Genomic DNA, 12,923 nt, shown 5'->3' with positions numbered 1-12,923 from the left:
TTTACTGTGATTGTTTCCCTGTAGTTAGGTATAGATTTTCTACCAGCACTATGAAGTAAGTCTACTAGTTTTGAGATTTCACTAGACGCATTATCTAGGTTGACAGTGTCTATATTTGTCACAGATTCTCTGATTGCTTCCTGATATTTCTCCTTGTCACATCTTGCCCAGTTTGGCCTTTTAATAATTTGTTTTTTACCAAGACTACTCTGCGAGCCCTTTATGATTCCAGGTATTATTGCTATTAGAAGCGTATGATCTGATACATTCAGAGGATTTCTATCTTCTATCTTAACTGTATATATAAAGTTGACATCACAATCTTTGTGTATGATATAATCGATCTGTGAAGACATCACTCCATTATGATGATAAAATGTTGGTGCCTTTGGATAATTATCTGTTAAACACAAGCCATTGTTTTCAATAAAGCATTTAAAGCGTTTATCTCTTGGTCTATCATCCCTTAAGAGGGAAGCATTCATGTCTCCACATAACATAACTTGGTACCCAATATGATGGTACTTTTCTATTATCTCTTCTATTTGTGAGAGAATGTCAATATAAAGTTCATCTCCATGTTTATTATGAGACGGCATGTAAACACCAATTAGACATAATGGGTTATTTGAAATGTTAAAAGTTAAAACAACTATACGGTCATTACCATCAGATGTAAATCTCACAACTCTATCAATATCTTTTCTCCAATAGACAGCAGTGCCACCAAAACCTCTATTTCTTACAAATATTTCTGTATCTAAATCATCATCTACGGATTTTGCTTCACATATATGTGTATCATTTACTCCTTGTAGTTTATGTTTATCACATGAATATAGCCAATGTTCTTGTACAAATAGTATGTCACATTTTTTTAACACATTTACAAGGTAGAGTTGATTTGATAGAGCATTCTGCACATTAAGAGTTCCTATTGTAAATTGGCGTGTATGGCCTTCTGTGTCGAGGCCCGGCCGTGCTCTAAAAAATGATGTTGTTCTCTATCCTCAGTACTCAATATTGGTTCTTTGACTAGATTTTGACTACCACAATCCAAGTTTGTTACATTAGCACTATTTCCTGTAGGAATATTGTCTTTATTCGGCTCATTATCCCTGTTTTTTGATACAGTAGTATTACATGTAGCTAAATTGTCTACGTTTTGGCATTTTTCAGGTATTGGCGACTGGCCAGCTATATCTTGTCGTACTATAGGCTTTTTACAATTTTGTCTCTTATGATTCTGTATGAGTTTCTGATCACTCAATATATGTTGCCTTGGTTGAAAAGGTTGGTTTGTATTATGGGGTTGCTGGCTAGACAATATCGGATTTTGGAAAATTACGGCCTGGTTAGCATACTGACGGCTATTTTGTTGGCTGTATAAATGTTGGTTACGAGATTCCTGCAGTTGGTATGAAGCCTTTGCATGCTGATGGCTTTTCATTAGAGCAGTTGTCTGATAATTTCCTGCTTTAATATTTATCGAGTGTGCCACATTATGAGGATGTACTATATGAGCAAATTGTGTTGTAGTTGGATGGTATAGTTTTGGTGGTGCCGTTGTAAAGGGCTGATGAAAGACAGGCAGTGCTGTTGTTATTGGCCGATGTAAAACAGGTGGTGTTGTTGTTAACGGCTGATGATAAACAGGTGGTGCTGTTGTTAACGGCTGATGATAAACAGGTGGTGCTGTTGTTAACGGCTGATGATAATCAGGTGTTTCCGATACATTTGATTGTAGTTGTGGTACATATGGCACTGTGCTGGTTCCCTGTTGTGTCATACGATCCATCTTTGCCTTCAGTTCACTTACTTCTAGGTGATGTTTCATATTTAGTTCGTGGATAGTGAATTTATGCTGCATTTCTATCTTCAGTATGTCTAGTTGGGATTTGATTGTAGCTTCAAATTGACTAAGTCTGTTATTCAGAGTATTTGTTTGTTCGTTCTGTTCATACACTGTACTCTCACTGGCAATGTTGTTACTATTGAGTTTTCTCTGGAGAAGTGTGATCGTGTTTTCATAATCTCGGTTTTGCTCCTCCAGCATAATGATGCGGGCTTTATGGGCTGATAACTGCTCATCTGTTTCAGTATAAACAATCTTCTTATTTCTCTTTGTTTTTGCTTTTGATAAGTTTTGGTCATAGCTTTGATTTACCTCTGAGGCACTTGATTCTTTTTTGTCTCTAATGAATATTGTTTTTTCCGGTGTTTCTTCACTATGTGATATTTCTTGGCTATATGTAGCTAGATATTTCGAGCCTGTAGTAATTTTCCCCGTTTTGCTCGGATATTTTGTCCTATTCTCAGACTGTTCGTTAATCCTTTCTTGTGAAGACGGAGGTAAGCAGATTCCTTGTATATATTTGACTTCTATAGTTGAAGATGTCCTTGTGGTGTATCTGTTTCTATCAGCCGCGCTTATATTTTCAGTGGGGTCTTCACGTATATCATTTCCTATCGGCTGTGTTATAGATGGTGTCATGACACCTTCTCTGTCTGTTTCAAGATCAAAATATACCAAACTTCTATGATATTCATCTTGAATTGCAGTTGCACAGTCATCTTGATCAAGTAGGGTACAGAGATGGCATGTGTATAGCATATCAATATCATTAGTATGTAAATCAAAAAGCTCATCAGATAAGACAGTACAGTATTTGTGTAGCCACATGTCGCAGGCGTTACATTCTATTGAATCGCTATCAGTTACTTCAAGTTCACAAATGGGACAAATATTATGATCTACACTGTCCTTTCTATTTCTAGATTCATTAGGATATACAATAGTTTTTGGTGGATTTTCAATTGACTTCAAGATGTTCCTTGGAGACATGTACATGTTTGAATGTTTATCTATAGTCTCTGGGCTGTTTGTACACTTGTGTATTTCATCACTCTGATTTTTATTTGAATTATATTTTACCATGTTAGAGGTTTGGGTTGTTGGTTTAGGCTGATTTGCTAGAACTGTCAGACAGATTTCTAATATTTTTTCATTCACCAATTTCACCTCCTTTTGATTCACAGTTTCTAAAATTTCTGGAAGGTCATAACATATAAAGTTTTGATATAACCTGCCGTTAACGTCCATTTTACTTGTTGTGTTGAACATATTAATTCTAAAATGTTGCCGCTTTTCACTATTAGCATTTCCTTTCTCTTTGATGGAGAGGGACTCTTCAACAATAGCCTTTTCTAATAATCTGTTATTAGTTTTGCTAGTCTTAAAAGTTTTACTATATGTTTTTGTATTGCTATTATCATAGAATTTATAGATGGCCTGCTTGTATAGCTCATATGCCCCTGGTGTGAAAGTCATAACTAACGTACCTCTTTTCAGTTGAATATCCACATTGTGTTCTCTTTCAGCAGCTTCGATCTTTTTTACCAAAGCATTTTTCTCATTTAGTTTATATTTCATTAGAATTTCAGATTTGCTAGGAGTATAAAGCTCTCTCGGAGTTATTTTTCTACTTGGCCTTGACTGAACTATGGAGGTCGCCATCTTGAATAGATCACTTCCGGTAAAAGTTCAAACTAAATGATAACACTTTAAAAAGTTTCTAAAACACTAAAATCAGGTTTTCTATAGTACGTCTATGTAGGAGGTTCTTTCGGTATTTAATGTTAATAAAATACGCTAAGATCGAATAATTTAAAAGGTCCAATGTCTATGTGCTGCTATATACATGTGCTGTAAAAATCACTCATGCACGGCGGAATAAAAACTGACTCAAGTTCATCTTAAAATGTTTGTTTAAGAATAAAAAGTCTGTAAAACACTAATTTTGGTAAAAAAGGTGCCACTATACAGTAAAATACCTAAATAAAACGTGATTGTTGGTGCTAAAACTTAAAAATATTGGGAGTGCTCTGTGCCTTTCCTTGTTCAGTCCGCCATGTTATCCCTTAACTATATGTTATTGGAATATCCAGTATACACTAAATTTACATTTCTCAATTTTTGAATCCATATTTCGTTTGAAATATGACCAAGCCTTGGATGTGGATGATTGACAAAAAAGAGATGAAGTTTCCATTGTCAGATATCTCTCGAAAGGGAGCTATAAAAGAATATAAAGATTCCCGAGTCGGATGTTTCTGGAAAGAGGGCTGTAAAAATAGTAGAAGATTGTAGTGTTAGACAAATTTCAAAAGTACATAAAAAGACATAATAATTCCATTGACATGTGTCCCTCGAAAGCCAGCTGTAAAAATTACATGAAGATTCCAGTCGCAAATATCTCTGGAGAAGAAGCTGTAAAAAAGATATAAAAATATCCAGTACCAGACAAATCCGAAAGTAGGATAGGAGAACAGAATAAAAGCTGTGCTAGGAGTAATTACAACCAAATACTAAACGTGGGGCGATACTGCATTAACCATTTCTATTCGTTTGTCCGGCCGATCGTCCAATATTAGTAATTACTACCGTCACTCATTTTTCAGGTACTATTGAACAGAAGGAGTTTATTTTTGGGTCAGCAGGTTGACAGTGATGACTTGTAACGTATGTAGACATTTTAGGCCTGGGAGACAAATACTTTATGTTTGCTGATACTTTGAATGATTCAATATATTGAATGAACTTAACTTTTTCACCACATTTTTCTCACAATGTTCTCTTCAGAATGGTGTTATATGCTTCCTGTTTGCCGATTCCTGTTTGCCGATACTTGCATTGCGAGTGTGGGGTTGAGGTCTTGTTATATCAACACAAAAGCTGTATCTACATGTAGGAGATATTATATCAGAACTAAAGTCGTAACTAGAAGTAATAATATCAGAAAAAATCGAGTAGAAGAGTAAATCTATCGTAACAAAAGCCGTGCATGAGAGTAATTTTATCAGAAGAAATACCGAACATTGCAGTAATATCAAAATGGAAGCCGTACATAGGTGTAATGATATCGGAACAAAACCGTGTCTAAAAGTGATTATATCAGAGCAAAGGCCGTGGATAGAAGTAATTATCTCAGAACAAAGCTACAATCAACATGCATTTCGTGTTTGTTATAGGACTAGACGCAATATAATTAACCATCGATATGACTTCGGAAGAATGCCGACGGTCATGTGACCCGATATAAATATAGATAGACAGACAAGAATGCACAAAAATATAATGACGATTCTAGGTCATTTTGAGTTCATGTCATCGATTAAAACAAATTTAACCTGTACAAGATTTTTTGTGGGTCGAATCAGTCAACACATTGATTTGATTTGTCTGGTGCCCCTTATTTCACTTTCCAATATTTTGACATGCATTTCCTTTTGAGTACATCTCCAACTTAGTGTAGAATTAAAGGTAGCATACGTATGGAACAAACGAGGTCGAATTATTTTCTTGCAAGACAATAATGTATGTACGGGTAGATTCCTCCGTTATTCGGAGGACCCCTCGAGAGCTGCGAGGGTACAGTGTGATTTGTGTACACTCCCTATCGGGATTAATGGAGATGTGACTAACGTATTTTCAACAATATTAACAAGGACAATCCGCACCCCAAACGCAAAGGGAGTGTTAGGACAGCTGGAAGTCTGTTATTATGCAGGAGGAAGCCAAAGCACTCGGAGATAACTACCGTTCTACTCGGCGGGAAAAGACAAACCGAAGAGATGTCAGCAGATTGGTCCCAAGTTCAAAGTCGGGGGCAACTTTGACCAACCGAGATCCCAAAGTACCCATTCTAGTTTAAACTCCGGTCTGGGTACCAGGGGTGTGTTTTGGAATTTGAATATTATATAAAATATAATATAATATTAGTAGTATTTTCTAACCAAAATGACACCCCATAAACCGGAACTCGGTACGCGAATACCAATACTTTATTCATAGACGAACTACTTTTATCTGGAATACTTTAAAATCTCTCTCACACTTCCAGACGTTAGATCTTGTTCAGGACTTAAGACCTGCTACGTGTAGGTGATATAAGACTTTTTTTTAAAATTTTCCATTATTTTTTTTATTGATATTTTTCTAAACCAAATATAGCAACGAGTTTGCTATCATACATAATCAATTGCAAGTCAGTCCATCTTGAGTCCCCGACACCTCAATTTGACGTAACAAATGCACCACACTCCATAGGTATCTGAACCCCCGGGTTGAATTAGGTTGCTGACAAGACTTTATTGCGTTCCATTAACGACGAGTACATTTTTAAAAGGAATCGAAAAATTTGGGCGGACCCGATGCGGGAAAATGAGAATTTCGTTAAAGAGAACGAGACAATGACAGTTTCATCTCTGTGAAGGGTCTTTGCTAAAGAGCAAGTTCTGATTTGAAACGGCTACCGATAAATCTCCTTGGTGATTTCTTTCCGTAAACAAATCATTAATTCTGGAGTCTTATGCTGACGTCGACACGAGATAATGATTCGAATTTTGGGATCGAAAAAGTAATCACTCTCGAGGTCGATATATAGATTCCACGAATACATTTAACGCGAGAAACCACTGTTCGTTGTATTTCCTTTTTTAGGGGTTGCCACATTTGTACAACCAGATGATACTTTTTGAACTAGGACTACACTCCAATCGTATCTGTTGTAGCATATTTTTCATGAAATACGTCTTTACGCAAGAGGTGGTACCGGACACGATCATGGTAAAAGGATGTTTGAACACACGAAATCTTGCTGCTGCTAATACTGCTGCTGTTTGGGAAGTTTGTTGTTGCTGATATTCTATGTGTTGGTGGTATTGTTGCTCATTAGAAGCATGCTTACTTCTCGTGTGTCCTCAAAGATCATGCGATCAGACATACACATTACGACAAAGATTGTAACTATACATTTTACACTTTTGCTCTCCTGGTCTGTGATTGTGAGGGTAAAACTCATGAAAAAAAACTTTTGACTATTTAAATTCCTTCAACAGTTGTTTTCCATTTGTTTGATGTGTTTGAGCTTTTTTTTTTTAACAACATGAATATTTATTACAATTACTGGCTTGTTACAATATCCTTCACAAGTCCAAGCTCCTCCTGGTGTTCCCTGTTACATTCCACTTATTACCCAGGGCAGTAATGAGTTGTATAATTCAGATTATATCAAAGATATATTCAATAATATCCCTCATTGTTCAAATGTTTTCTAATGGTTACTAAAATATTATTCTGAATTGTCACACTTACTCTTTTTTGAATTCTTTAAGGAAAATTGAAAAAAAAAACATTGACATTTTTTGTCTTTTTATTAGATACGTAATACGCTTTGTAAATTGAAAAACTAACAATTGTTAAAAAGTAGTTAAAGCCAAAAGTGTTTGAGCTTTTGATTTTGCCATTTGATAAAGGATTTTCCGTTTTGAATTTTCCTTGGAGTTCCGCATTTTTGTTATTTTACTTTTTTCTTAAAGGGGACTGAAAATTAAGGTAAAAATTACTCAAAAATAATCAGATGGAGTTCAATATGGCTTTAAATAGAGCTGAGTATACAAGGTTAATCGAAAAAACAGAGATTAGGAGTAACTTACAAAGTTAATTATATACCTAATGAAGAACCATCATCATTCACTTTGCATATCAACACATTAATTGTTCAAGATAATATGACTTGTGACAAATTGCGTTTCAGATAGCATTGCTTTCTATTTTATAGGATTTATACAGTAAACACTGCATACAGTATCCGGGCCAGTTAAGGTTCATGTCGGGTAAACAGTTTAAGAGAGGAAATATACATTATTTTATATAGAGTCTCAGCGGGAAATATGTGCTACCATAATGCTCAACTGTTGGCCAATTGATGAAAATTAAAGAAGAAAAAATTAGAGGAGAAAAGGAAATGGATTGTTTATTTTATGTATTACATCTTGCTCAAAGATAAATGCCAGTCACCACTCTCATTACATTATAAACATTAGGGGATGTGATAGGATTACTCCCAGTCACCACTCTCATTACATTATAAACACTAGGAGATGTGGTAGGATTACTCCAAGTCACCACTCTCATTACATTATAAACACTAGGAGATGTGGTAGGATTACTCCCAGTCATCACTCTCATTACATTATAAACATTAGATGGGGTAGGACTACTCCCAGTCACCACTCTCATTACATTATAAACATTAGATGTGGTAGGATTACTCCCAGTCACCACTCTCAATACATTATAAACACTAGAAGATGTGGTAGGATTACTCCCAGTCACCACTCTCATTACATTATAAACATTAGATGTGGTAGGGTTACTCCCAGTCACCACTCTCATTACATTATAAACATAAGGAGATGTAATAGGATAACTCCAAGTCACCACTCCCATTACATTATAAACACTAGGAGATGTGGTAGGATGACTCCCAGTCACCACTCTCATTACATTATAAACATAAGGAGATGTAGTAGGATAACTCTAAGTCACCTCTCCCATTACATTATAAACACTAGGAGATGTGTTAGGATTACTCCCAGTCACCACTCTCATTACATTATAAACATAAGGAGATGTAGTAGGATAACTCCAAGTCACCACTCCCATTACATTATAAACACTAGGAGATGTGGTAGGATTACTCCCAGTCACCACTCTCATTACATTATAAACATAAGGAGATGTAGTAGGATAACTCCAAGTCACCACTCCCATTACATTATAAACACTAGGAGATGTGGTAGGATTACTTCCAGTCACCACTCTCATTACATTATTAACATTAGGAGAAGTGGTAAGATTACTCCCTGTCATCACTCTCATTACATTATGAACATTACATGTGGTAGGATTACTCCCAGTCACAACTCTCATTAAATTATAAACACTAGATGTGGTAGGATTACTCCCAGTCACCACTCTCATTACATTAAAAACATTAGATGTGGTAGGATTACTCCCAGTAGGCCCCCTAATTACATTATAAACATTAGGAGTTGTGGTAGGATTACTCCCAGTCACCACTCTCATTACATTATAAACATTAGAAGATGTGGTAGGATTACTCCTAGTCACCACTCTCATTACATTATAAACATTAGGAGATGTGGTTGGATTACTCCCAGTCACCACTCTCAATACATTATAAACATTAGGAGATGTGGTAGGATTACTCCCAGTCACCACTCTCATTACATTATTAACATTAGAAGAAGTGGTAAGATTACTCCCTGTCATCACTCTCATTACATTATGAACATTACATGTGGTAGGATTACTCCCAGTCACAACTCTCATTAAATTATAAACACTAGATGTGGTAGGATTACTCCCAGTCACCACTCTCATTACATTAGAAACATTAGATGTGGTAGGATTACTCCCAGTAAGCCCCCTAATTACATTATAAACATTAGGAGTTGTGGTAGGATTACTCCCAGTCACCACTCTCATTACATTATAAACATTAGAAGATGTGGTAGGATTACTCCTAGTCACCACTCTCATTACATTATAAACATTAGGAGATGTGGTTGGATTACTCCCAGTCACCACTCTCAATACATTATAAACATTAGGAGATGTGGTAGGATTACTCCCAGTCACCACTCTCATTACATTATAAACATTAGGAGATGTGGTTGGATTACTCCCTGTCACCACTCTCATTACATTATAAACACTAGGAGATGTGGTAGGATTACTCCCAGTCACCACTCTCATTACATTATAAACATTAGGAGATGTGGTAGGATTACTCCCAGTCACCACTCTCATTACATTATAAATACTAGAAGATGTGGTAGGATTACTCCCAGTCACCACTCTCATTACATTATAAACATTAGGAGATGTAGTAGGATTACTCCCAGTCACCACTCTCAATACATTATAAACACTAGGAGATGTGGTTGGATTACTCCCAGTCACCACTCTCATTACATTATAAACATTAGGAGATGTGGTAGGATTACTCCCAGTCACCACTCTCATTACATTATAAACACTAGGAGATGTGGTAGGATTACTCCCAGTCACCACTCTCATTACATTATAAACACTAGGATATGTGGTAGGATTACTCCCAGTCACCACTTTCATTACATTATAAACATAAGATGTGGTAGGATTACTAATAAGATTACTATTTATCAAAGTAAAAATGGCGTGGATGTATGCAATTATTGTTCATCGTACGGCCCTAAACAATGAACAAAACATATAACGCAAAGCATAGACTTTTAAACTAGAAAACCAAATGCTCTATTAATGCAAAAAAAAAGACCAACGACAACTACAACATTACATGATTATTATTTGGACAGGAACATAAAGAATGCGGCGGGTTTGAGTTGTTTGTGAACGCCCCTCGCCCCGATATTCTGAACAGTGGTGTAACATAACAACATAAGAACAAACTGTAAAAGCTAGTTGAATAAGTCTTGACTCATCATATCGACAAGAAGCTCAGAAACCCCCCCCCCCCCAAAAAAAACAAAAAAATAAACAAACAAACAACAAAGTATTAATCTAAAAATACTAACAGTAACCGAAAGTTTAAATTCCCGTATTGGACCATTAATTTAATAAGATTATTTTTAGACGGCCAATTTGAAGCATAATTTCTATCATTATCATAAAATAATAAAAAGACCTAAATGTTCTACCACAACGGCAAGTAAGATTCAGAAAATAGAACTTTGTTTTTAATTTTCGCTCTTTACTTTTGTCAGCGAAGGTAACGTAAAGTGAAAACTGCTTATCTATCTGGTCCATTTTTGACGTCCAAAGGTAACAACAAGTGACAATGACAAGTATTTTTCTTTCCGACTATGATTCGTCTTCTTTAGTACCGTTTCTAGGCGGGAAGCATCCCGCTGGTATCTGACGTTTGCAAAAGATCATGTCTACACGTTATATGTATCTGCAAAAAAGAATTCTGAATAGTTTTGCATTCATGAATTGTCTATAAGTCCTATATGTAGCACCTCTTTTAACCCTCCTATGACCGAAAACTGAAAAAATATCAGTTTCTGCATAAAATGGCCCAAAAAATGTTCGCCTCGCTCCGCTCGGCGTGCACATCATTTTAGTCTAGCTACGCCCCTGAATCCAATAGTGATAGATTGTTGCCCTTTTGTAGTGTTTAAGTATATATAAAAAAATTCCAAACCAAAGTCCAAATGCGATTGAAAGTTGGTCTATATGAAGTATTTCGGAAACATATTATTTTTTTTGTTAGAGACGTCCTAGCTTAGTTGACACATTATACAAAAACATGTAAAACTTGCAATTTTTAACAATATAGTTGCACCAGCAACATATGTAGCGCTAAATAATGTTAAAATTTTTATAGAATTATGTAAACTTTTTGAAAAATTATTTAAATCTGTGAAAACTCATCGAAGATGCATCGTATAAACTCTTGTATAAATAGGATTTGACAACCATCAGATTTTCAACCTGTGAGTGAACCGAATTGGGGAAATTTGCCTTTGCTCAATTGTTTTTAATATACAGCACATTATTTTGTGTAAAATAATCGTATTTTCACTAAAATACTATTTTCCTATAAATGTTTTGAATTTTGTTAGTCCAAAGTGGACATACATGAGTGTGTCAAACAACAGTCGAGTCATTAGATGACACTTATCGACCACTGAATTACAAGCTCCTGAATTGGTACAGGAACATACACAATGTGGCGGGGTTAGACATGTTAGCAGGAGCTAAACCTTCCACCAACCTGGCGCAGAGGTACAACAGCAGAACAAACTGTAAAAAACAATAAACGAAAAACGAATATGATATACACCAACAAACGACAACCACTGAATTACAGGCTCCTGAATTGGGACAGGCACACATAGAAATTAAGAATGCGGTGGGTTAAACTTGTTTGCGGGCGCCCAATTCTCCCCTAACCTGGGACAGTGTTGGAACAGAACAACAAATGAACAAACTATGAAAAACAAGTTGAAAATGTCCATTCAACAGAGTTTCAAATTTTGTTTAGGGAACATGATATATATATTATTAGTTGTTGGCTTTGATGCAGATTTCAGTCACTGCGAGTACTCTTAGATCGGTACTTCGTGTCTTTTTGTTCCATGTTAGTTGGGTTTTTATTTTGTGATTCGTACCAATCTGTTAAACAAAGTCATTTCAAACTGAATTGATAAAGTGTGTTCTTATCTTGTGCTGCTACACCACTGTCACAAATAAGGGGAGTGTTGGGCGACCACAAGCATGTTGACCTCGGCACATTTTTTATTTGCATGACTTAATTCAGGAGCATGAAATACAGCAGTGGTCGTTGATTACTGTCTGTCATTCTTTTAAGTTAAATGTTTAGTCAAAATATTATTTTTCGGAAAAATCCTGTTTTTTAATGAAAATGTTAATTATCTAAAGCTACTTTTTTATGATTTTGTGAGTAAAATGAAAGTGTTTAATGAAACATTTATAATAAAAAATAATTTTAAGAATTTAAAGCCATTGGTAAGAGATTAGAAAGTAAAAGTGAAATTGTTACTGGTATTATTGGTAATATGGTTTCATAATGCTTTTGCTTATATAATTTACTGAATTTAAACATATTTTATTCAAAAAAATAACTGAAATGGATTGGACAGCAGGTTAAAGCCTATATACATCCTCTCCAACACATAGCAACAAGCAAAATGTGGAAACTTTTCGCTAATGAAGTTGTATACATTGAGTATTCTTTTCCAAGATTACTTAATGTGGCTTTGGCTACTTTTTAAAAATTATAAATAGCGAAGAATAAGAAGAAAAAACTTGTGTGTTATGATAACTTCAAACAAATCCAACAATAAAAATAGATATTAGAAAAAAATCTCATAAAAGAAACAAGGCTTTTTATTGAATACGTCAGACTGGTGTTTTGTCTATTTAAGTATCACCAATGGTGCTCGAATTTAGACAAATGGAACGTCAAAACTATTTACTACTTTGAAGAGTATTACAAACTTAAAATTCCTAAAATTGTGCTAAATAT

Source organism: Mytilus californianus, unplaced genomic scaffold, assembly GCF_021869535.1.
Source record: "Mytilus californianus isolate M0D057914Y unplaced genomic scaffold, xbMytCali1.0.p SCAF_4, whole genome shotgun sequence".
In the NCBI taxonomy this organism is placed as follows: domain Eukaryota; kingdom Metazoa; phylum Mollusca; class Bivalvia; order Mytilida; family Mytilidae; genus Mytilus; species Mytilus californianus.
This window is presented reverse-complemented; position numbering follows the sequence as displayed.